General features: G+C 30.9%; 1 protein-coding gene across 1 annotated transcript in view; it reads right to left on the bottom strand.

The window, feature by feature from the left end:
* Nucleotides 1-27,500, bottom strand: part of LOC148309260 (potassium voltage-gated channel protein Shaw-like) — a 213,987-nt gene that overhangs the window by 113,575 nt on the left and 72,912 nt on the right. The window lies entirely within an intron of this gene.

Raw genomic sequence — 27,500 nt, 5'->3', positions numbered from 1 at the left:
AACATTTCTACATATCTACAAATAATATTAAGTTTCTACAATTAAAGCAGTGGTCCCCAAACCTTTTTCGCTGGGGACTGGTCAAAGTTTGATCATTTTAATCGTTTAAGTTATTTTGATGTTTTATTGAATAAAGGGTGTATTGAAATCAGTTAAAGCAAATAAAAACCTATCAGCGAAAACTTAACTGGCAATAATGACCCTATTGTACGAAAGTGATGCTTACAGTGAGCAAAAATAGGATGAAAGTAGGCTGAATGTAGTTGAAATGCGACCCCTCAGACGAATGTCGGCTAAATGATGTATGATAGATGTTTGAATGCTGAAATAAAAAAAATAATGCATGGCTGAGATGAGCTTTATCGATTGAATTAAGAATGTTTTGTTGAGATGGTTTGAACATGTTGAACGCATGAGTGATGAAATAATGGAAATACGAATTTATGGGGCAAATGAAGTTGAAATAGGAATCAGAGGAAGACCGAAGAAAACACGATGGCCATGATCAAGTATGCCAAATATTTCAAAGCGGTTAGGTCAGGAGTCGCAAGGATCGGCGGGTATGTATGAGGAGATGCATTAAAGAGGAAAAGGAGATGCATTTTATATACATTACATATATGCATATAGGACTCAGAAAACCTGATGTTACTGTGAACCAGGCGATCACCATGGATTCTCTTCGAAAGACATCTGGAGAAGACCAACAAATTAATGGATGCCACAGAAAGATAACACGATTCGAAAGCATAGCCTAGGTGACGTTGTCCATGACAGAAAGACCTACAACCTGAAAACGAGGAGAGCTGACTCCAACAGTTTACTAAGACGATGAGTTGGGACGGAGCCAGGAAGAAGAAGAAGCCCATGGGTCGGTGGCGGTCTGTGACCCGAGGGTTGAGGATCACTGAATTATAATACCTGACTGGTATTATACATTAAGAGTAACGATTAGGTGGGCGTATACTAAGTGAAAGGTCAAAGGGCACCATTACTTAAAATATGAAATAATTCATATCACCAAATTTGTGTCGGGTTGTGGTCCTGTGGTGGTGGCGCAGAGTCTTGAGCCAGAGTTTCTGGATTCGAACCCACTCTACCACAATTGTATACCTATTTCTAATAATGAGCCGCTTAGGCTCACAGAAATAGTATTAAATTAAAGTATTTTTGTGAATAATAAAAACACTAATATTTATAATTTAATTGATTAATTAGTTAAAAAATCAGAGTTGCTGGAGAAAGTTGAAAAATCCAAAGTAATGGTTTATTGAAAGAAAAGAATGTAGATCTGGGTGTAAAATAGAAGTTGATGAGGTTATTTTGGAATTGGTATATTTGTAGACGATCTCTTATATTTAGGAAGTGTGTTTTCCAGATTTGGAAAGACTGATAAAGACGTAGAAAGAAGAGTCAATGCAGGAAACAGAGTGAATGATGCCTTGAAATCAGTTAAATCAAATAAAAGCTTAACAGCAAAAGCTGAACTGGGAGTATGTAATGGAATCCTGGTATCAACCCAATTGTATGGAAGCGATGCATGTAATTGGCAGAAAAGGATGAATGTCGACTGAATTCAATCAAAATGCGTTGTCTCAGACGAATGTGCGTCAAAACGATGTATGATGTTCGAATGGTGAAATAAGGAAAAAATTCAAGGCTAAGATAAAGTGCATCATGATTAAATCATCAATAGATACTATCGCGAATTCACATGAAACGACGTGTGAATTATATGATAATTTTTTTGATTTCCAAAAATTTGAGCAGTGTAGTTGACACGTGAGTAGAACGGTGAATGTCACACGTGTATAAAGTGATCGCTTAAACCAACCTTTGATAGGTCGTAAGCCCTGTAAATACCCAGACTTTTATATTTTTCTTAATTTTTGCTGAGACGTCAAAATGTGAATAACTGAACAAACCTTACAATTTTAAAAAAGTTTAACGTACCTACATTTAACCTAAGATTCACGCTAAAAACATGTTTTTTTTTTTAAATATAAAATATCACAAAATATAACAAACAATTGTGGTTTTCAGAATATGTATTATTCGTTCGCTTTTGACATATTCCATCTCTGCAGATGGAATATTTTAGCGAATCCAAATTTTCTTTGACGGAAATATATTCGCATAGAACGACTATGAATGTATAAATTGCGTACCAAATGTTGTTGTACCTACAAATTGAAAACCGAAAACTGAAACTGAATACTTGTATACATATGTACATGCAAGTATTTTGAAAATACGCTTAGTTTTGTTGATATTACATATCGCTCACTCCTTTCAACAACGTCATATATCAAACATCGTCAATTTCCAGTTGTGCAAGTTTTGGGAATGCCCAGAAAATGTACTATATCCCATCAAAAGCAGCATATTTTTACTTGATATTTACCCGCTACTGAGCAGAAAGTGTTGTTTTTGCATTTTGAAGAAAAGGTATTTTTTTATATTTTTTTAAAAATATAATATTCTTTTTCAAATGGAGAAAAAAAACCTTCAGGCTTTACCTTAAAAAAAATTAGCACAGTAAAAAGTTCAACAAGTGGCTTGATATTTATTTTTCATACATTTAATTATATTCTTAAACTATAAAAACGCTCTCCTGAAAAATCAAGGTTTTTGATTTATGACGTTCTTGAAACGAGTGCGCGATATGTGTCGCCTACTTTAAAAATCCGCAAGATCCAATTTTATAAGATTTCAAAATAAACACTCAATTGGAATGTCAATTTGGTTTAATTGTTTAAAGTTTTTTTATATATGACGTTGTTGAAAGGAGTGAGCGATATATAATTCGCCCAAACTGTTTAATGTTGACAACATTTTGAGTGTGTCCAATTACTAGTTCACAAATCTTGGTAGTGTTAAAATTGAACATGATATTTTTATACGTTTCAAAACTTGACATTTTGAGGAAAATTTAGTATGATTTAGTATTTCAAATACTTGAAAGTGGTCAGGTCAGGAGTCAGAATAATCAGCTAGCATGTATGCGGAGATGCATGAATACGGAAGAGAAAAAGATTATTTGCAAAGACAGATTTGTGTAGGGTTCCATTCTCTCTGTCTACACCGACGGGAAGCAGTGTGATTGTTAGTTTCAGATCGTTAATACAGTAATAAAGTGGAATAATCCAATTTTTAACACTCTCCTTATCATTCGTCGTTTACTTTGTGTAATACCACCTTAAAAAAAACTTTTTGATTGGTAATATACAAAAGGAATGAATGTTATATTACTGAGATATAGAATGAGTGTTATATTACTACACCACAAAGTAAACTATGCTTTTATTATAAGAAAAATCCAGTTTCTAAAGAATAAATAATTTTATTAATTGATTCAGCAGCCACTTTGTGGTAATATCTATCAATTTTAATTTATTTTTTAACTCGGTCATACCACAATTTCTAAATATCTACTGTAATAAGATGCATCATCAAAATGCGTGTCTTAATAGACGAAGAAATAATCGTATTTACCAAGTAAGAATCAAAATAAAATAAGAAAATTTTTATTGATATTAAAATATGGAAATGTGGGTTTTTAAATACTCGTAATTTACTTTTATTTATGTAGTTACTTGATGAATAATAAATAATAAATATTAATGATTTATTAATTTGTGAGATTACCTTATTCGACATCTTTCGATAGCAAGATGAAAAGCATGTTCCAGAAGCCACAAAAGGTCGAAACGAAGAAATGTGGCTTTCGCTTGAAATTGCCCGTTTACTGTGTTTGCTTAGAGGTAAATTCAATTTAGTAGAATTATCCTTTTATCCTCCCTAGTTCTGCGCTCCTGGGAGTGGAGGATTTATTATAAATAAGATTTACAGAAAAATATACACGGAGAGGATAAAATAAACGCGAGGTGGGGTTTTATGAACCCCGTGTGCTGGATATAGAATTAACCACTCGCCGATAGTAAAACTGAAGTGTTTCAATTGCGTTTTATATTACAGGAAAATAAATAGTGGGTTTTGTGAAACCAGACTTAAATTATAAATGAAATATATATATATATATATATATATATATATATATATATATATATATATATATATATATATATATATATATATATATATATATATATATATATATATATATATATATATATATATATATATATATATATATATATATATATATATATATATATATATATATATATATATATATATATATATATATATATATATATATATATATATATATATATATATATATATATATATATATATATATATATATATATATATATATATATATATATATATATATATATATATATATATATATATATGTGGGATGGTTTCACGAAACCCACTCTTATTTTGTAATATAAAATGCAATTGAAACAATTTTTTTATTTCAAATTTTTATTTTTGTACTCGTATAAATGTCAGACCGTAATAATTTTGTTTTAATGTCTTGATGATGGAATGATTATTCCGAAATCGGTAGTCACAAATTAGCGATTATTAAAATAATATTACACAAATGAACGATGAATGATAAAGATTAAAGGATTGGATTTTGTATTTATATTTTTCACAATATATTATTTCTTTCACTATAAACAAAATTACTATGTGCCCTTACTGAGTTTTCTTGTGCCAAGGACATATATTACAACATTTATTTATAAAATCATGAAAGAAAATTGTTTATACAATCAAATACGCCATGGCTAAATGATACAATCTATTTAAGGTCTACCATCTTTCATTATGCATGTATGAATAGCTAATATAAACATAGAATCCATATATTGGGTCTCCAAATCTAGGTTTCTCCTCTTAAAAGTTATTTATATTGACATGTCAACCTAAATAAATAAAAAAAATCAAATATCTTAAATGTTTTTCGCAGATACTTTAGATATTTTATAAACTTTATAAAATAAAACAACTTTGTTTTCACCACTTTTTATTGGTAAAATAGTCTTGTATTTTAATTGCATGTTGTTAATTTTCTGTGCTAACGATATGTCACTGCGTACGTCTGACTATGATTACTTCAGCACACTGCAAAGCGCTCATTTTCTCAGAGACTGTAAGCATAAGTCTCCTTGGAGAAATGACAGCGACAAATTCACTACTGTTCTGTATACACATTAAGATTTACGTACAAGCACAATATACAAGTTTAATTTTTTTTGTGTGTGTGTCTAAATACTTGTTCACAAATCTAGATTTCTCAATTATTTTTACATTTTGACATCTCAACATAGAATATTGTAGTCCGGGTAGTTACAGGACTTATGACCTGTATCTTATTTAATCTAAATAAAAAGGTCTCTGCTTACTAAAAGCTTTCTCAATCCATCCATAAACGGCTGTTGTGAACTAAACGATGAAATGTCATGAGATTAATAATATGAGCCTCGAAAATTTGAGCAGTGTGGTTGTCAGTCATGGGTAGGATGATGAATCTTACACGTGTCTTAAGTGATCACTTATATACATTATGTTTACATATTTTTCCTTTGAATTTGATACATCCTTTTATTCCAGTAATAAGTAAAAAGCTCAATAATAAATCCTGAACATCCATTTGTCTAGGGAAAAGGGGATATGTCTAACATCGTGAAAAAGGAGCCTGACTTAATAGGGTTAAAAAGAGTCCCAGGTGTATAGAATATAGTTGACCTGGATAAAGCGAACATCATATCGAAGGATGCAACCTGTATCGAAACTTTAACGATTTGTATGTTAAACTAGAAATATGCTTTTATGTATTTTCTTGCGCAAGAAAATCTAGAAATATCAAAGAAAAATACTAACTATTTTCATCAATTACAGTTGATTATTTTACTAGCTATGTCTTAAAACTATCACACCATTTCTGTCTGACCAATCTGTCTTTGCTAACAGTATTCGCCTCTTCCACATTCGTGCATCTCCTCACCTGACCACGGCCAACTATTTGAAATACTTGATAATGTCAAATTTTCTTCGTAATATTTACGTTTCCGTCTCTTCATCAGGACAATCACTACAGCAGTATGCTTGATTGTAGTGAGTGTCCTGACGAAGAGATGGCTACGTCTTGAAACCGGTAAAAAGTTGTTATATACTAACATCACTAACATTCTTTAAAAAATTAAAATGTTAAATTAACCGACACTAGTCTGATGATGTCGGTTACAACAAAAACCGGTCGCTGGTTAATTGAAACTAATGTGGGAAAATCTACATAGTTATTATTTTATTCTTTAAAATGCAGTTCCGCCAAAAAATTTCAAAAAAACTATAAATTCATTCAATTTGCTTTTAAAGAGTGTCTATTTATTTATGCATACTTTAAAAAAATACGTATTCAGTATCCACACATCTAACCATTTTTTTAAGCTGAAAATCGATCTCAAACTGATGCACAGTTCCAAAAACGGAAAGATTTTTTTAAAAAGGGTTTCGCTGTTCATATAGATCGAAGGTTTTTTATTATATACTCGAAGGTATTCCCAAGATGTAGGCTTTGGGTGACATAAGGGTAGATTTGTACTGTGCCAAAAATTCAAGGTCAAGGAAGAATAGGGTGGCTCTAGAGGAACAAACTGTTCGCGTCACAAGTGACGTTGGGTAAACAGACATAAATATTTACAAACACACCCCACTCAAACCACCCTCTTTGTATGAAGCCTCTCTACCTGAATGATTAAAATGATAGCATTCAACGACGGAGGACAAAACTGTCGATCATTTATAATATCAAGGATAACTGACAACTAACCATAACGTAAATATAATGTTTAAGGGTAATGTTCTCAATCTTTTTTGGTGACGGAACCTTTAGAAACCCTAAGTATTTTATGAAATCATAAAAAAAGTTGTATTAAAGTTGTAACCATATAATGAAAATAATACTCAAATACTCGTAGGTACGACTGCCCCTAGGGTCCATATGGGCCAGAATTTTTTGACTGCTTAACTGCCCGGGATTTTTTTTCTATTTCCAATATTCGTTTTCGTTAACGAAAACACAATATTGGAAATAAGAAATAACGGAAAAAACGTTAACTGATATAAATCAGTATTGTCAGTTTTACAAAAGAAGAAATGCCAGCCCTAAAAAAATTAAACGGTAGTCAAGCAAAAATTAATAATATAATGCTTTACATTCGGGCCCATATGGACCCCATGGGCATTTTAGGAGTTTCCATGGCCTGGGCAATTAAGAGTTAAGATTAAAATAAAAATAAATATGTGTAGAGATGCTTTGCACACGTGGAACGAATCAGTGAGAAAAGACCGTTGAAATAAAATTATTGGGCGAATGTATGTAGTTGGAAATAGAAGCAGAGGAATACCAAGATAAACGTAGGTAATATTATTAAATTCGTCAACTACTTGAAGGTGGTTAGGTTACGAGTCGAAATAATTGGCGCGTTTGAAGAGATGCATGAATGTGAATGAGGCGAAGATTGTTTGCAAAGACAGAGTGGTGTGACGTTATATTCTCTCTACCTACCCCTGCTTGGAAGTATGTGAAATAATTTACACGAATATTGCAATGTTTTTATATCATACATCATGATGTAATGAAACGATGTTTTAAGTTGATAAAAATCAAAGTACAAACAGAGCTGTAAATTCAATACTAAAAGATATGTAATTTGGTACAAGTCTATAAAAAAATGTTATAAAGTAACGTTATATTATTCGTCTAGCTCACCCAAAAGGTTAATAGATAAATACTTCGGAGAAACCCATAAAACGTTCCGTTGGCATAATATACTTGCTCCTTATATTGTACATATTTTTGGGCAGAATATAAAAAAAGTATTTCAATTCGTAGAAACATAAATGGAATCATCTATAAGTAAAAGTAAGGCAAATAATAGGTAATTGAGATGGTATGGGCACATAGGACACAAAGAACCTGATAAAAATCCAAAGGGAATTGATTAGATCTCTGAAATTTGCAGGTAATATTGGGAAAAAGTACGTATGTAACATTTTTGATATACATGATTTTTACGTTTTACAATATTTTCTTTCAGCATTCGATTGTTTCGACTATTAACCTGACCACTTTCAAGTATTTGATATGTAATAGGCTAGTTAAATAATTAATTTACCTATGATTTCATTCTACCTATGATTGACAACCATCCTACTCAAAATTTTGAACTCTTATATACAGTTTATCATAAATATTGAAAAACTTTATGTTTGAATTCAAGGAAGCCAATCCATGGTTGGTTAGTCAAAACTTTTATTTAGCAAATACTCTTATTTTTACAGTAAATTTATGTAAAATTCTCCCCGAATTATTCAACATACCTACTGGAAAACGTCTGAAAATATGATTTTAAATTTTTATAAAGCTTACAATTTGACAAGTTATTTTGACACATCATTTTGGTGTGTTCAAATCATTAAATCTCATGAGGCATTATGTTTGAGTAGACGAGAAACATATATGGTAAGTTAAAAAAAGTCCCCTTAATTAAGATGTCCTAAGATATCCTAAGTGGGGAAACCTAGATTTGTGAAAAGGATTTCGATATATCTAAAAATATTGTTAAAACTTACATATTTTTACAGTATATTTTTATGTCACCTTTATACTCGTAGTCATATTAACATCCACCTTTTTACCTTCTAACTTCTCGGAATATTTCCCCTATTTGGAATATTATATATTCATATTTATCATATAATAGCGGCGGACTTTATTGATCTTAAATACGAGGGTAGAAGTTGACGAGGATATTTTTATTCATGAACCCATCCCATTATTCTGAATTCCATGAATTTGAGTTCCTATATTCCGCGGACCTCATTGATTCAAGAAAATATCTGACCAGATAAATCCTTTATTAGAGAAAATTCCTTTTAATCTGCTTCAAATTCTAAAGCTCAATATACCTATTCGTTTTTTTATGACCAAGGAATCCGATGTATTAAAATATTAAATAAAAAAAATATCGTTCAGGTTTACTTATCGGAAAATGATATATCAGATTATAAATAATATATTGGTAGTGTAATGGCAAAAGGGTATATCTGTCGAATTTTTCATTTTCTAAGTTTGTTCCATAAAACGTCTTAAATAGTATATTCCATAATCTGGCAAAAGGATGTAGCTGTAGTTGCAATACTTATTTAGTTTTATTAAGATATGTACATATAAAAATACATAAAACAAATGAGTTTTTTTTTTATTTCACAAGTTTATTTTTGCTGTACTGTAAAATTTGGTCTGAGACAGATACACCCCTTTGCCTTTACACTACCGATATCAGATAATAAGTAGACCAAAGGCGGTAAAAATGCGTTTCTTTAGAAAAATGTGCTGCAGAACGTTATATGATAGATATTCGAATGGGATAAGGAGGATAAAGAATGCAAAGTTAATGAAATGTATTATTAATAAAATTCAAAAAGGCATGTAGAGATGGTTTGGGCATGTGAAGAAAGGGAAGAAAAAAAATTATGATGCGAATTTGGTTAGTAGTAGGAGAAGAGGAAGACCGAGGAAAAGTTGGCATGATCAAGTGTTTCAAATACTTGATAATAATGTTAATAATGTGGTCAGGTCAGGAGTTCGGAGAATAATCGGCGCATGTGTATGAGGAGATGCATGAATATAGAAGATTGTTTCTAATACTTGGTCTAGCGTACTATACTCTCTGCCCACCCCTGCGGGGAAGCAGCACGATAGTTAGGTGGTCAGTTTACTTTTGTTAATAGGGTGTTCGTTTATAAAAAGTAAGGAGTTTACTTTAAATTCACTAATTTAGGAATGCTTAAATCTGATTATCACAAAATAATCTGGCCAAATTATAAGCTGTATAAAAAATTGTACGTCATGATTTTAGGCGTCTCCCAGTGTTGAAAAAAAGCTTTTTGGATCTTGCAGTCATCTTAATAAAAAGATCTCAGCTAAACAAAAGTTTTCATAAACCAACCATAGATGGCGTCAGTGAACTCAAATTTGAAACGTCATGAGGTATATGAAATCGCTCACTCCTTTCAACAAAGTCATATATCAAAAATCATGATTTTTCAGGAGATCGTTTTTAAAGTTTAAAAATATAATAAAATGTATTAAAAATAAATATCAAGCTACTTATTGAACTTTTTACTGTGCAACAGATCTTTTTAGGTAAAACCTGGATGTTATTTTCCATTTGAAAAGTATTAAGCATATTAAAAAAAATCATTAAAAAATGCATTTTATTCAAAATGCAAAAACAAAACTTTCTGCCCCGTAGCGGGTAAATATTATGTTAAAAATATGCCATTTTTGATGGGATATAAAACATATTTTGGGCTTTCCGAAAACATGCACCACTAAAAATTAACGATTTTTGATATGTGACATTGCTGAAAGGTGTGAGCGATATGTGTTTATGACACGTGCGTAAAGTAATCATTTAACCAGCCTATGATAATTCATAAGCCATGTAAAAACCCAGACTTTCATCCATTTTGAGATGTCAAAAATGGAATTATCAAAATTCAATAACCTATTTCTTTACTTCGTCTGCCTTTCTGTGATTTGACTAACATGAATATTTCTAAAAGCAAATTAAAAGTAAACTAACGGATCGTTAAAAAAATATCTTTTAACGTTTGAAGATTTTTGGGGAAAATTAAAATTACGTTTCAGTAACTCAGGAGCTACGGTGAAAAAGTTTTCAGGTCTACCTCAAAACTTGTCCTGAATTAACAAAATAGACAACAAATATACCGTACCGCAAACATCATCAAAGTTTATGAATGGGAAGGGAATCATGTTGCAAGGCAAACAAAACACGTCCACCGGGTCGAGATAACTTTATGGAAGACCGGGAAAATTCCCCCCAAACTCGCCTAGAAACAACTTAGATCACGGCTGGAAAATTTCGACATTTATTTTCGACTTTACCTAGTTAGAAATTAATGAAATCAACTTTAATTAACTCTTTGCTGAAAATTTTGTTACTAGCCACAATATCTCCATAAATAAAAATCCTAGTTTTTAAATGGATTTATATTATCCACTTGGATGGAATTGCATTTTAATATATTATTGGTTTTAATCTAATAATATTTCTTTTCTTGAATGTTTTTCGCAGATACTTTGTGGCACATTTTATAAACTTTATAAAATAAAAATTAAAAATGAACTAATTTTTATTGGTACACTTTATCCAACCGTGTGTGTGTAAGTTTTTGGTTAGGGAAGGGTAATTAACTATGAGTATTCAAATATTTTAGAATTTTGTGCATAAACCCCGATGATAACAAATTTGTAGCTTTTGTATTTGTGATGAAAATACGACTACAAATTTTGATTTGATATATTTTTCTTAATGATTTAAATTTAACAAATTTCAAAGATTCTCATGATAGATCTGGTTGAAATATTTCAACGGTAACAAAAACAATGTGAATTTCAAAGGAACGGCGATGGTTCATTTCTCAGTATTCATAATAAATAACTGTCATTGATTTTCTAAAAGCTCTAAATAGCATCTTACTAGAAAAACATGTGGCATCAATCACTCCACCCGATTTAATGTAATTCCTCCCGGTTCGGGTGGAAAAGTCTGTTTTTTTCCTTCACAAATTTGCTTTTATCAGCTAAAAGGGAATTGTGAAAACAAAGGTAACGATTTAGAACGAGTTGTACCTGGAAAATGTATTCAGAAAACAATTTGGTCCCCTAGTTAAGAAAATTGTTTCAATTCTTGACAAATAATGCAAAGGTATACATTTTCATGTGTAAATATTCTCAAAGGAATACGTTAAAGTAGAAAACAAAACAAAACGAATACCGCTTTTTTTACTTCAAATTGGAGGTAATATTGCATTTTATAAAAAAGGTAGAATTTTTTTTATCGAAATAGGTTACAAGTAGTATTCATGATTCTAAGAAGTATTATTTTTTTTGCCTGAAAACATAAAACTTAAAACTGAGTAAACATTACGCTCACAAACTATGACAGTGCGCCTCACAGGCTTTCTAGCTTGACGACTAACGCACTTGCTCGAATTTTTAACTATTTAAATAAGTATAAATACTTATTTGAACAGTTAAAAATTCCTTCTATTTTTTTCCAATTCCTTCCAATTTAATTTCTAAACAAGAGGTTATATGAGATATAATGACAAAAGTTCGTCAATTCAAACTGCAATTTGGGTAAAGCCTTAGTAAAATGGGAGCAATTTGTAATTTTCTGAAAGAAAATGTAAGGGTTGAAAGTACTTGTAGATAGTATGCAAAATATCTGTATTATGTTAATATCACTATTTTTCATGAATTATAAGAAATTGGTTAAAGTAATGTTTTTTGTTTATTTTTTTAAACGTAGATTACTAAATATCTAAAAACATAATATAATCTGCTGAAAAAATTAAAAACACTTTCACTTCTCTTCATTTGAGAAAAAATATTCGAGAAATAATCAGCGATTAAATGTCTTTTTTTAAAAAAATCGTCATATTCAAGGAAATTGCCTCAAAAGGGTCAAATTAATATCCTCCAAAAAGAGAATTTATTGCGTGATCGTTTAGAGTATTTCAAGTATTCATAACAATTGATGGAGATATTTCAAAATCTTTCACGACCCACACCCGAGTCTCTGAAATTCACGGACGATATTTAAATATGAACTTAGACGAATATCCACAAGCTCTCCCCGTCTTTTGAAATATGCTGTGGTTTTAATCTAACGAGATATAGTTAATATAATTTATAGATCTCGCTATTATTACACTGGGGTTTAATATAGGTCCTGCATAATATGAAATTCGTTGAGTAAGGGTTTCAATTTATCATCCCTTTAGATTAAATAAATTCAAATTATTTCAATTCGATATCTGTTGTTAATAAAACAAAACACACTGCTATAAGAACGCTAATAGCAAATGATTTATATTTATTACTGGCTCTACCCGGGCTCGCTTATCTGTGGTTTAGTCTGGTGAAATAAAAGAAAAAATGAAAAAAAAACGCACATTTCTAATAAGTTTAATTACTTTTATTACAATATTTGCGAATAAATATATTTATTTAACCGGAGTTACCCGCAAAACGTCTGTTACAGATCCTTGTCTGAAGGTAGGATAGTAAGGATAGGGAAGGTAAATGTGAAAAATACATCACAATCACCCAGACCAATTGAAAATAAATATTTCTTGTATTAATGATTAAAGAAAACACTTGTTTTTTACCACTTGAGTTTTATTATAGACTACATGTTTCAGAAGTTAAACTTCCATCATTCAGGTCTGTATAATAACTGATGAATGATGGAAGTTTAACTTCTGAAACATGTAGTCTATAATAAAACTCAAGTGGTAAAAAACAAGTGTTTTCTTTAATCATTGTAACATGTCTTACCACAAAGTTAATGCTGAAACAATACATAAAATTTCTTGTATTCATTCATTTAAACAACAATTTAATCGTATACATTGAAAATAGTAGATGACAGTCATGCACAGATGTCAAAAAGTACGCTAGTCACCATGAGCAATATTTTATATTGCGGGTGTTATTAATACAATCACCAGATTACGCTATCATTAAATATAAGCGAGATGGTATTGAATTTTTTTTTCATATATCATATGAAAATAATATAAAATACTATCTCGCATACGTTCAATTTTATTTCCATATTTTTGAGTGTTGAATAAAAAACTCATGACCTCAATTAAGAAATAAAATGTGATTGTCCCTTTTTGCAAAGGTAGAACGATGAAAATTTACTTTTATGGATACATTCCTATTTTTAAAAAATAAAAAATTTCTTTTTTCAGTCGAAGAAATTTATTGATTAAATCTTCTCAGGTCTCTGTTATGGGGTTACCACATTTTCCCGAGACTATTTCGGACATTTTCCCTAAAAGTTTCATTGTTTTAATATTTTTTTTAATAATATTTAATAGTTATTAATAATATTTTTCATAAACCATTATAAATTTTCTTTTTCCTTGCTTTCGAAAATATGACTATTATGGCGATTTAAGCCAGTCATTACCGATCTATTCCAAAAATGAATTTATTTAAAAGGATTGGAATAACATTCACATAAAATAAATTATTTAGACCCTTACAAACTTCGTCAGATTGTGGTCCCGTGGTAAGTGTCGCGGACTCTTGAGTTAGAGTTTCTCTGTTCGAACCCACTCTAACACAATTCGATACCTATTTCTAATAATGAGCCACTTAGGCTCACAGAAAAAGTATGAAATTAAAGTATTTTTGTAAAAAATAAAAACAAAAATACTTATCTTTTTAAAAAAAAACTTCAATCCTAAATAATCATAATACTGTTTTCCCGCAGGGGTGGGTGAGAGATATTAGAACGCCATAACAATCTATCCTTGCATACAATCTTTGCGTTTTCCCCATTCGTGCAACTCCTCATACATACATACCCGCCGATTATTTCTGACTCCTGACCTGGCCGCTTTCAACTATTTGATAAACCTGATCGTGTCAAGTTTTCTTCGGTCTTCCTCTATTCTGTTTTTTCAACTAAACTTGCTTCTTTGCATACAATCTTCGCGTCTTCCACATTCATGCATCTCCTCATACATTCTTCATCTTCTTCAAACCCTTATCCACACCCCATCGTGCATAGGACGCTCATCATTTTAATACAGTGTTACCTTGAACGTTAAATCATGAAGGAAAGGTGTCAGCCCTCCACTTTAGATACCAGTCCAGGGTACTATTGAATAAATATTGGAGTGATAAAAATACTTAAATTTATTTGACCCTCTCTGGAAATCGAACCCGGGACCTCCAGAACTATGACACTACGAAGGGGGACAAATCATACATATCTACCGATTATTACGACTCCTTGACTGGGCTTTAAAATATTGCCAAACGTGTATTAATAGATTACGAAAACTATGAGTGGTCCATTTTCAATTTGAGTTTTACTTAGTAAATACCACGTTAACGATAAAGCGTCTGCCGAATCAATTAATGAAACTGAGAATTTTCCTCATCTTTGTTTTCTATTTAGTTAGGGCATCATGTCACCGCTTTCAATGGCTGTGCGTGTGCCGATATATCTGGACAAATGGCTACCCTACTTCGGCGCCCACGCATATCGTGTTAACGCAACGTCCTGATAGTAAATAACTAGTTGAATAATGAAAGGGTAAAGATTTAAGGAGTTTCTTCAGCCCTGCGCTTCCACCCTGATAAATTTTTAAGGAGACAGGAGTATTTGAAGATTTCCGTAACCAGATTTCGCGCTTTCGGGATCATAACTCACCGACTAAAACGGTGTAACTTAAGCTGCCTGTGTGTGAGTTTACCAGAGCGACAACCAAAAACGCTGTAAACAACATAAAAAAACATGTTTTGAGTTTTGAATTTTGCTGTAACATTACTGGATACCAAGGAGTATTAGTTCCTATTTTTAATTTTAGTTATACCTGGTAAATACCAGTATTTTTTAAAAATATATTGTGACACGTTTTTCGTTGGGTTACGCATCATTTTCAAACACATGTATCTGTAGGGCAGTTATTTAATTGTTTGGTTACCAATTATTTTACGTTCTGTTGTAATAGTAAGGCGTGGCATTTCGTTATTGTAAAATATTGTAAATGTATAAACTATATCATTTTCATTCATAAAACACAACATTAAAAATATGAACCTGGAAATGATAAACTTTGTGGTAATATCCATCTATTTTTAATGGAAATTTTACTTTTTAAATACCACTATCTATTGTGACCCGTCTCGGTGCATGATGCATCATTTTCAAAGACAAAATGATGTAAAATGCTTAAAAATATGTAATAGATTTTGAGAAAGAGTGGCATTTACCTAGTAAAACTAATATCAAATATGGATGGATAGGTATTAACCGCAAAGTGACTGCTAAATCAAGTAATGAAATTCTGGTTCTCACACTAAAGTATGAATGTGAGGCATGACGTTTGCTAAAAAAAGGACGAAAGTTGACTGAATGTTATCAAAATGCAATCTTTCCGATATATTTGCGGCAAAACGATGTATGATACATGTTTGAATGGTGATAATATAATGAAAGAATGCAAGGTTGAAATGGTTTAGACATGTTGATCGAATGAGTGATAAAAGAAAAGTGAAACAATTCTTTGGGGTTAATGTATAGTAGTTGGAACTTTGATTATTGACATTATTTTTTGATATCTCATCAAAGATGAAGAAGAATATGGAAGTCTGGGCATTTACGGGGCTGACGACCGTCATAGGCTGGTTTAAGTGATCACTTTACATACGTGTAACATTAACCAATTCTACCCATTATTGACAACCACACTACTCAAATTCTTGGAAGTTCTATATATACGAACCAATTTAGAAACCTTGTTCTTGAATCACTAGAACTTCACTAGAGACATCTATTAGTGAGATCTACTACTAACTCAAAATGTTGATTTTTGACTATGTCACTTTAAGAGTATGGAAAAGTTAACCTTTTTTCATTAGGAAGTATCTAGACTCTCCAGTTCTGCTTAATACCTTGTTGTTCCCTGCATATTCCAAATGTCCAAAAAAAAATTATATTATTAAAATTTTGCAGTTAATTTTATGTTGCGTATGATATTTTTCTTGTCGACCGAGTTTCGAGATATCGATAACCATGGTGTGCGAGCTGGTAACATTGCAAACAGCTTACTACTACATATTGAAATCAACAGGGGATATATTGCTTCGAATATCGCGTGATCCAAAGAGTTTACCCCGTAAGCCGAACATCATTTATCTGGTATACAATACATTTGCCGCTAAGCATCTTTATACAGGTCATGTATACACATACCCATTTAATTGGTGTTTATTTAAAATGAATTACATACTAGATTTCATAACGAAATACATCTCAGCATAGATGAAGATGCATATCGTTCACTCCTTTCAAGAACGTCATAAATCGAAAATCGTCAATTTTCAGTTGTGCATGTTTTCAGAATGCCCAGAAAGTGTACTATATCCCAGCAAAAGAGGCATATTTTTAACTCAATATTTACCAGCTGCAGGGAAGAAAATATTGTTTTTGCATTTTGAAGAAAACGTTTTATTATTTTTTTTTTTTTAAATGAACTAAATATTTTTTAAATGGATAAAAAATCTTCAGGTTTTACCTAAAAAGATCTGTTGCAAAGTAAAAATTTCAAAAAGTGGCTTGATATTTATTTTTAATATATTGTGTTATATTTTTAAACTTTAAAAACGTTCTCCTGAAAAATCATGTTTTTTTATTTATGACGTTCTTGAAAGGAGTGAGCGATATAAATGGCTTTATATTAACAGGTTCACCATTCTTTACTTGATTGACAACCACAATACATATATATTTGGAACTTGTGTATACTCGTATATTCTATAGTTGACACGTTCTTTCATATTTGAGCTCTCGACAGCAGGCATGATTGAGTTCAGTAACCTTTAAAATAGTGTTTTAGTATAAATCTGTCTTGATAACGAAGCGGTTAGCTTCGAAACCGGTAGAAATTGTAATTAGGCTATAATAAAATATTTATAGTGATTTTAAAACAGAGTCACATTATAATTATAAAATGGAAAATCACGTTAGTGATTTTCCAATTTACAAGCTAGTGCTTCATATATAAATTATATATATAGACTCGAAACATGTTCCAAATTCATGTCGTAAACTTGAGAAAAATTATTTTACACATTTTCATAAAACATACATTTAACGATTTTGAGGTTACTTTAGTGTTGTATTTAGAATATTCACATAAAAAAAGTTATTTTTACTGGCATAAATATTTACATGAAATCGTTCAGTCTCTTAAATACTCTACATTTTAAAATAACCAAAACACTTCTTCTAAGTAATTTGGGTTGGTAAGGTACTAATAAATTTTCGGTTATGTATTCGTATGTATAAATATTTAATTCAAAGAAAATAACGAGTGTTCTAGATTTATACGTACAAATAACATCATAGACTGGTTAAGTGATCACTTTGTACACGTAACATTTACCATTCTACACATGATTGACAACCACACTATTAAAATTTTTGGAACTCATACATATATTATAATATATCCCATGTCACTTTTTTACGCTTTATTTTAGCACAGAACATTTTATTTAGATCAATGGAACTTTTTTTTATTTATGACAATTTTTTGTTAGTATTATGTAACGTTTCTTAAGATGTATATATCCGGAATTCTATATTATTTTTCATCTATGTTGAGATGTCAAGAACGTTTCAATATAAAAAATCACGAAATCAGTATTTTAAACATTAATTTAAAAACTTAACCAAATAATCATCGCGACGCTTTTCTACAAGGATAGGCAGAGAGAAAAGAACTCCATACCAATTTGTCTTTGCAAACAATCTTAAACCTCTTGCGAATTCATGCATCTTCTCATTCATACCATCGATAATTACCGACTCCTAAACTGACCACTTTTGAGTATCAGAAATACTTAATCCTGACAAGTTTTCTTCGATGATACTCTGCTTTTATTACCAATCACCTTCACCTCATAAATAATTTTAACTTTCCATTTATTACTTTTTCGATTTATATGATCAAACCATCACCAAACACTCATATTAATTTTATCGATAATGCTTATCTCAGCCCAGCATTCTGTCATTAAATCACCATTCGCACATCTATCGTTCATCCGTCGGAGAGATCACATATCGACTGTTTCAGCCTACTTTTATCCATATGTGAAAAGGAACTGTTATGAGAGGTGGTATCATACATGATTAAAATCGTGAAGGACATTGGTAACACAAGCCAAACTAGGACACAAAATGCTGGTCCCTCTTCTAGTGGAACGGAAGGTCTGCTGATGACAGTCAATAGTCCGGCTTTTCCTGAGGATTTAACGTGGTTATCTCCCAGCAATGAGCAAATGCTGAGAAGTTCCTGATTAGCCCACACTAATTCAACTTCAATTTAATTTTAATTTAATTTAATTTAATTTAATTTAATTTCACTAGATTATCCTTCCTGTTCCCAACACAGATTAAGTATAATTTTTTTTATTTAGATAGAAGAAACAACAGTCTATAAACCTTGTACATAATAATAATAATAATAAAGCCCTTATCCGCACCCCAATGATGCATAGGGCACTGCGTCATATAAACGCAGTGTTATCTTGATCGTTTACACATGAAGGAAAGGTGATCAGCCCTCCGCTTCAGGTACCAGTCCAGGGTAATAATATTGAATAAATATTACAGTGAAAAAATCACTTATATTTATTTTACCCCCCTTGGGAATCAAACCCGGGACCTCCAGAACGGCAGCCGAGCGTGCTGACCAATACACTACGGAGGCGAACATAATACAAGGTACATGGTAATTGTACATAATAAGCAAAGTAAATAATAAATGCAATCCCCATCTTTATAAAAAGAGTCTACTTTCATCCTTCTGTTACCAACTCAATGATTCGTTTTTAATTATGGTGTAAGATATACAAAGATTACATTTCTTGGCGTGACTGAAAAAAAGGCAATCCCGTATTTTGGCAAGTTAGTGTAACGATCAATCAGAAAATTGTGTAATTTCAGCCATTCGCTTGCTGGTTGATGGTAAAAATAAACTTTTTTGATTTACTGAGCTTTGTGAAGATGATAACTAATGAAGTTTAGGTACTTTTCTCCATCAATAATAAATTTCCAACATAAAACATGGAAGGTGATTAATATTTTCGATGAATACGGGTCAAGGTTTAAAAACTTTGGTAAGTGATTACATGAATAATAATCGATACGTCTTTTGTGGGAAAGATTTTGGATTTTAAAAGAGGAAATTGAATTTAGACGAATTTAATAAAGTCGATTATAAGTAGAATATAAAATATTTTTTAATTAATGTTTTACTTAGTAAATACCACTATTTCCTAAAATCTACTGTGACACGTGTTTCGATGCATTCCGCATCATTTTCAAACACCGTATGTGAAGCTAATTCTAAATTTTAGAGTTGGGTCCTTGGGACGTTGAAGGTTGAGGAGGGGGTAGTAGCTGTTTCTTATTTTTATTTATTAATTAAATTTTAATTTTAATTTTTATTTCTTATCAGAGGGAACATAGACAAAAGGGGGGAGGCTTTGGTCATTGTCATATTGTTAATTATGGGTTTATTGTTATTTATATTCTTATGAATTTCTATTGTTTCAAAATGCTGCAGTTTATGGCTTTTCGTATTGATTATTTTTAGGATTTCTACGTTATTGTTGTTAAATTTGTGATCATTATCTATTAAATGGTTAGCGAATTCCGAAAAATTATTATTTCTCAAACATAAGTCATGTTCCCTGATTCTTGTTTTGAATTTTCGGGAAGTCATACCAATATACGAACTTCCACAGTCGCAGTTTAATTTATATATGCCACTATTGTCCAATATATTTTCAGGATTATTTTGTGTTTTAAAGATTTTAGTTAAATTATTTTTTGTGTAAAATGCTGGTTTTATATTATTTGGGAATTTTTTGGTAATTTTATGTGATGTTTTGTTTATGTAAATGATTCTTTTCCAGTTGGTTTTTACTTTTTCACTATACGTATCGGCTGAGTAGAGAAATGTTTTTGTTAAATTCTTTTTATTTTTACGGGCCAATATCGCGTCTATTATATTTGGGTTATAACCGTCATTGTAAGCAATTTGTTTAATTGTATTTATTTCTCTTTTGAACTTATTATCATTTAATGGGAATTGTAGTGCTCTATGGATCATGGAGTTAAAGTTAGCTAGTTTATGATTAAGTGGATGGGCTGAACAAGAGGGAATTACAGTATCTGTATGTGTGGGCTTACGATATACATCAAAAGTAATTTTTTTATCTATAATTTCTAAACTGAGGTCTAAGAAATTGATTTGTTTACCTCCGTTATTTTCTAATGTAAATTGTATTTTATCGTTAAATATATTGATAAAATTTAGAAAGGAAATATTTTATTTAAAAATATTTTATTTCTCAATGATTACGTAACTTGAATTGGAATACATTAGCTAAACTTTTGCTGTCAGTTTCAAACACGAATCCAAAAATTAGTTGAACATTTAAACAGACTTTAACACTACGCAAATTATGTTAGTGGATACATCAAAAATTTATACGTAAGCGAAAGATGGAAAATATGTAAATTAACGGCGAACACACACTGGAATGTGAGTGAAATTTGCTGTTCACGTATTGAAACGCACAGTTTTACTCCGGAAACACAACGCGCGTATTTAGATAGTTGAAATTCGAGGTAGTTTCCTGTGTATTTTGATAGATAAAGTTAGGTTTAATAGTGGTTTTATTCGGATTATCTTAGTATTATTATGGCACAAAATAATTAATGAAATAATTCGGTTACCCATGAAATTCAGCAAAATGGTTTTCTCGTGTGTAATTCCGGTTTTAGCGAGGATTTTATTTATGAGTCTTGGTAATTAATATATTAACACCTTATCGAGGATTAAGGCGTAATCTACAAAATTACGAAAAAAAAAATTAAGGTTTACCATTTCGATCTTTTTATGTTACGTTAGGAGAATATAATAGACAAATAGTGTTCTTCCTGGCTACATCTCAACTTATCGTCTTTGTAGACTGTTGAGAACAACTCTCCTCGTCCTCAGGTTGTAGGTCCTTCTTTCAAGGACAACGTCACAGGCCAAGCCTTCGAATCATGTAAGCTTTTTGTAGCTTCCATGAATTTTATGATCTCTCTCTAGATGTCTTTCAAGGAAGATCTATGGCGATTGCCTAGTTCACAATATGTTCAAGTTCTATGGGTTCATACCATATACATTGCCTTATCTCTACCTTGCTATTGATGTTTGTTATACCCAGACTTCCAAGAATAGTTAGAGTGAAATAAACAAGATGCCTTGTGGGATCGGAACATTCGACCATTGATTGGATCAGTTATCGAGGGATTTCACCGAAGATTGCTAGTACCTATATTTATAAAAATAAAAATTGAATATCACACGTTTTGAATTATTTAAAACAAAAAATGCCGGAATTTTACTAAGTAGGTATTACTAAAAAGACAAAAAATATACGAATGAAATTTTCATTAATGAATTTCGAGTAGGACATTGTTTTATGGGTATTAAATGTTCCCCTTTTATGTCTGCCTAGGTTGAAATATATAACATAAGTTATACTATGATTTTTTTATACATATTCTATGGAAACATTTTCAATACATCCCTTCTCTGATTTAGTATATGCATAAACCATAATAATTACGTACTGAGTGATGAGTTTAAAATCCATAAATATTAAAACACAATGAGGTAATCTTCAACAAAGGTTTGAAAAATCGTGTGCTCTATTTAAAACGCATAACGGTGGTTTACTTTCTAAAGATATTATGTGATAAATGGAACAACATCTGCCCGAAGGACCATTAAATTATTTGCGGGAAGGAAAAAAGCATTATTCACCCATAAATTCAAGTAATATAGAAATTTATTAGGAAAATAAGGAGAGAGGAAGCCGGAGAGAAAATAAAAGAGCAAAATGATATTTTATGATCTTCATGATTTCAATTTTTCTTTTTAAATCTCTTCAGTCTCTGAAGGGGAAAAACGTAAATATTTTCATCTTAATAAATTATTTACTCTGTTCGAGTAAATGTGATGTGACAAGTTTTCGTATTAGGATTTTTCTTGGGTTCTTGATTTTAAAGGGTTGAATTTATTTTCAGGTATGATTTTTTCTATCCAAATTGGATTAGGGGATTTTTATATTTATTTCAAGTCACCATAATAGATAGTCTTTGTAATAAATCCAAAAATAATCGTAAATATATTATATAATAAGCTCCTTTTTTACATGTGTTTTTACACGAATTCGAAATAACACGGTCCAAAAATAGAGAGAAAAAATCGTATTAATTTAAAAATGCGTAACAGTATTTAAAAAATTCCTACTTCCCTCGCATGTACTTAATACCCACAACATTTTGAGTGTGTCTAACTTCTTCTTCACAAATCTGGATTATCTCCATTTTTAGGAGTTATTTATCATATTGTTTTGTGACATCTCAACATTTAAGAAAAGGGTTTGGGCATAGCTTAAGACCGTCCACTAATAACAAAATATATTCAAATTTACCTATTTAAACTCCAGTATGGTAGTCAAATGCGCTAACTATTACAGTACGGAAGCATAATTTAATTTATATTACAGAATATTTTTTGATAATGTTCAAAATCACAAATCTCCTTAATTTATTCACCGATCCCTCTGAATTTTTTACTCGACTTTGCATTTGAAAACGAGTATGAAAGGTGTTTTTACTTGTGAAATACTCGTCCCCTAACACATTTTCTATTTCCATTAACACGGAGCCTTTTAAATATCAAATACTACGTTTTTTTAAACAATGTTTGGAAATTTTCCTGAATTGAACTAGTAACAATCCAGCAACACCAGTTTGAAGTTATAAAATTTATAGTATTTAGTGACTTTTTAAAGAATTTAGAAAAAATGCTTTAAAAATGTCATCTACTATGAATGATTGATGCTTCTTATTTTATGCATGCTATTTTTAGCTAAGTTAAAGGTAGCCAGTCCCCCTGAAACGTTCACCAAGTGAAAATAATGAATTTACTTTGGACCTATGTACGCAAACCTTCAATATTTTATTTCAAAAAGTGACAAAGCGCCTGCTACTTCCTTGTTCCTTTAAGATATTCATCCTTTTAACGGTATTCGAACGCAAAATGAGAAAATAAACGCATAAATTATGATGGATAACGTTCCGCTTTTTGACGTCAATGCTCTTTCTTTTGTAATATTTCTCCCTTGAAAACATTAATGATATTATTTTTTGCGGGTGCCATAAAGTTACACAAATGTTAAAAGATAAGACTGTGATATTTTTGAACTTTTATTTATTTAAAAAATCTAAAACAACCTTTACTTTATACTAAAGCAAGTATTTTTTCCCTTTTAATTTATGCGACAAATTACCGTTTTTCGTCATTACCGACGTCATCAGGCTTGTGGGAGGCTAGATAAAATTATGTTAAATGTTATAAACACAACGAACTAGGGGTAATAAAAACACGTTTTTTTAAATTGAATTTTAAAATCAATTTTAATTGAATAAATTTAAGTCATTTTTATTAAAAAAAAACTGTATCATATGAAATATCTTACAGATTTAAAGCAGAATTGTATTGAAATGAAACTGGATTTTCTTAACTGTATTTAAATGATATGTGGATAAATCTTTTACCGTTATTTATATATAATTATAATAATAATTAAAGTAAAGGAATAACAATCGTGGGTTTTAGTTTTCAAAATATTTATATATGTAAAACCTGTTAAAAAATATTTAAAAACAGTTTTGTATTTCAAATTCCGCTATATTCAACATGCCTTCTGACCCATATCGGCCAATCAGAGAGCGGGGATAGGTCAAAAATTAAGATGACGTCATTATCGGTTTGTGACTCGTGTTTTTTTTTAAATACTGAAAAAAAAAATTTCTCTTTTTCGTAATATTTTATCGAAACAAATCTTTTTAACATAAATGTTACTCAGAGAATTTTGTATTTTTTGGAAAATCGACTTACATGGATCTGGCGGATTTCGAAAGGAGACGACACATATGTAAGTATCTGGTATAACGAGTTATCGATTAACGGTTTTAGATTCATTCACATATTATTTTAAAACACCTAGAAAAATCCATTATTGAAGTAAAATTTCAATTAAATTCTGCTTCAAATTCGTAAGATATTTTATAAAAACAATTGTGAATAAAGCGTTGTTTAGAGCTACCCAAGACAGGGGCAATTACTCCCAAGTGATAGTAAACGCCGGTGAGATCCAACACGACATACAAATAATAAGATATATAACATATGTAATACTCTCTTACATTTTATTAACTATATAATAGTATCTAAACACGCAAAGGGTGTGAATTATTAACATGAGATAACTGAAAAGGTCTTTATCTTTTATTACATTAAGTAAACTACCCTACGTAACCCATATTCATATCTCTTATAAGACCGTATTATTTGTGTTTGCGTTATGTTTTTAGTACAAAACCTTCACCATAACCTTTGCCGTACTGGTCATCCAAAAATTAAACGTGATCCGAAGGGGGTACCAAAAGAACCCAGTTCATATTAGTATGGAAATCGTAGTACACAGCTCGCAGCAAGTACTAACTCACCGCCTGAATCATAGGGATAACACATCTATGCCAACGCGCCCTCATGCGGTGACTAAATACATATTTATTTAGATTTTTTATAATTTTTTTCTGTTAAGTGGAAAAGATGATATCCATCAAGTGGCTACCGCCAGTGTTGATACACATTTGTGCCTGTTTGATTAATCTGTTTGTAAGCTGCAGCTGTCAAATATGATTGACGTACGACGCCATTTGCAAAAACAATAACATTTTCCGAAAGGGTGATTTATTTGGTGCCATCTTGTAGTACAACATTGATTTATGAGAGTGAAAAAATAATATCTCGCTAGCAGATAAAAAAATAACGTACTGATATACTCGTACATAGATCTTGAGGCACCGATTGATTGTGATTTTTATGAAAAACATTATTTTAAGTATTAAACGATTTGAAATTTTAAAATATATAAAAAAACAGAAAATTTTCTTTAATATTGTTATTCTCAAGATTATAAAAATTTGCTGGATGTAGCTCTTTGGGGGATTATAATACCCCTGTAAGATCCTGCCTGGTTGAAGTACCTAGAAAGTCTGTCTAATTTCTATACCACATACCGAGAAATTTTCTAATGTTTCACATTAAACTCACACAGATACATTGAATGAACAATACTACATAATCTGTGAGCGTATAAATAATTCATATCTTCCCTTGCGTACATCCTTAAATCTTTACATGCCAGTTACGAACATAATAATTGCCACCCTCGGTATTAAATCTTACATCCCTTAAATAAATATCAGATGAAGTAATCAAACCATAAGGGTTAAATTTTATTACATCTTCATTTGAGGAATAATTTGTCTTGATGCCCTGTTTTGTCATCCACTTACATCACCACATCACTAACTTGGTCGGTACGTGTGGCTGCATTGTATATGAAGTCTATTTTTTTATTTTTGGTAAAGGTTTTCATTAATATCACGGTGTGTATACATTGATATATGCAAAAATTGTGTGTAAAAACTACGCAAATAATATCAAAATTAACAATATTTTAAGTATGTCCAAATTTTGGTTGACAAATTTGCTTTAAAATTTGAAAGCTTGGGTATAACAGACATCAATAGTAAGATTGAAAACAGGCAATTGAGATGGTGTGGGCAGATAGGATGTAGAAAACCTAATCATATTCTGAACTAGGCAAAAGCCGTGGATCTTCCTCGAATGACATCTAGAGAAGACCAAAGAATTCGTGGATGCTACTGAAAAAGAATTTGACACGAAGGTATGGCATAGATGACATTGCCCATGACAGAAGGACCTACAACCCGAGGACGAGGAGGGCTGACCCTAATAATTTACAAAATTGATGAGGTAGGATGGAGAAAAACGAGAAGAAATTTTGGATTTGATCCACTAAGAAGTTATTTTTAAGAAATTAAACACTTGAATATACCACTTAATGAGTTTCATTTATATAAACGACTAGTTTCGATAACAGACGTTTTCATCTTCTAGTAAAAATTAATTCAGTTTGAATTTTTACCAGAAGATGAAAACATCTGTTAGTTTTCGAAACTAGTCGTATATATAAATAAAACTCAGTAAGTGGTATATTCAAGTGCTTAATTAAAAAAAAATCAACACAGTCATTCCACAAAAATAATTCCAAGTCAATAAATAATACACTAAGGAGTTACAACATTTGAGAGTGTCTAAATTTTCATCTCACCACTAGATGTCTCTAGTGAAGTTCTAGTGATTCAAGAACAAGGTTTTTCAATTGAGACTTCCATATTCTTCTTCTTCTTTGATGGGATGTTAAAAAAAATAACTCTAAGGAGTTATTAATATCAATGTTAACCAGCCAATGAGAAGTCATTGTCCTGTAATTGCCTAAACATCCATAATTCTTTTCATCTTTGTTGAGATATAAATAAGTAAACGAGCGGAAGATAGAAACAGGTGGAAACTGATCACAAAAGAAGCAAACCAATCACCATACAGATTGTGACCGGTCCAGATGAAATGAAGCCTTGTAGTTGAAGTCATCATCGTGATGGCTTTAATATAGGATAATAAAATGATTTTATTTCTTAAATGTTTTTCGCAGATAATTTTATAAACTTTATAAAATAAAACAACTTTGTTGTTACTATTTTTTATTGGTACACTTTATCCAAGCGGTCCAAGAACCTTGTCATAATCGGGGTTTATGTACTAAATTCTAAAACATTAAAATACTCATAATTAATTACCCTTCCCCTACAAAAAAGTGCGTGGAAGTTTTTGGTAAGGGAAGGATAATTAACGATGAGTATTTCAATGTTTTAGAA

This window comes from Brachycentrus maculatus, unplaced genomic scaffold (genome assembly GCF_059751285.1).
Source record: "Brachycentrus maculatus isolate JH-2025_06_01 unplaced genomic scaffold, ASM5975128v1 h1tg000134l, whole genome shotgun sequence".
Classification (NCBI taxonomy): Eukaryota; Metazoa; Arthropoda; class Insecta; order Trichoptera; family Brachycentridae; genus Brachycentrus; species Brachycentrus maculatus.
This window is presented reverse-complemented; position numbering and strand designations above follow the sequence as displayed.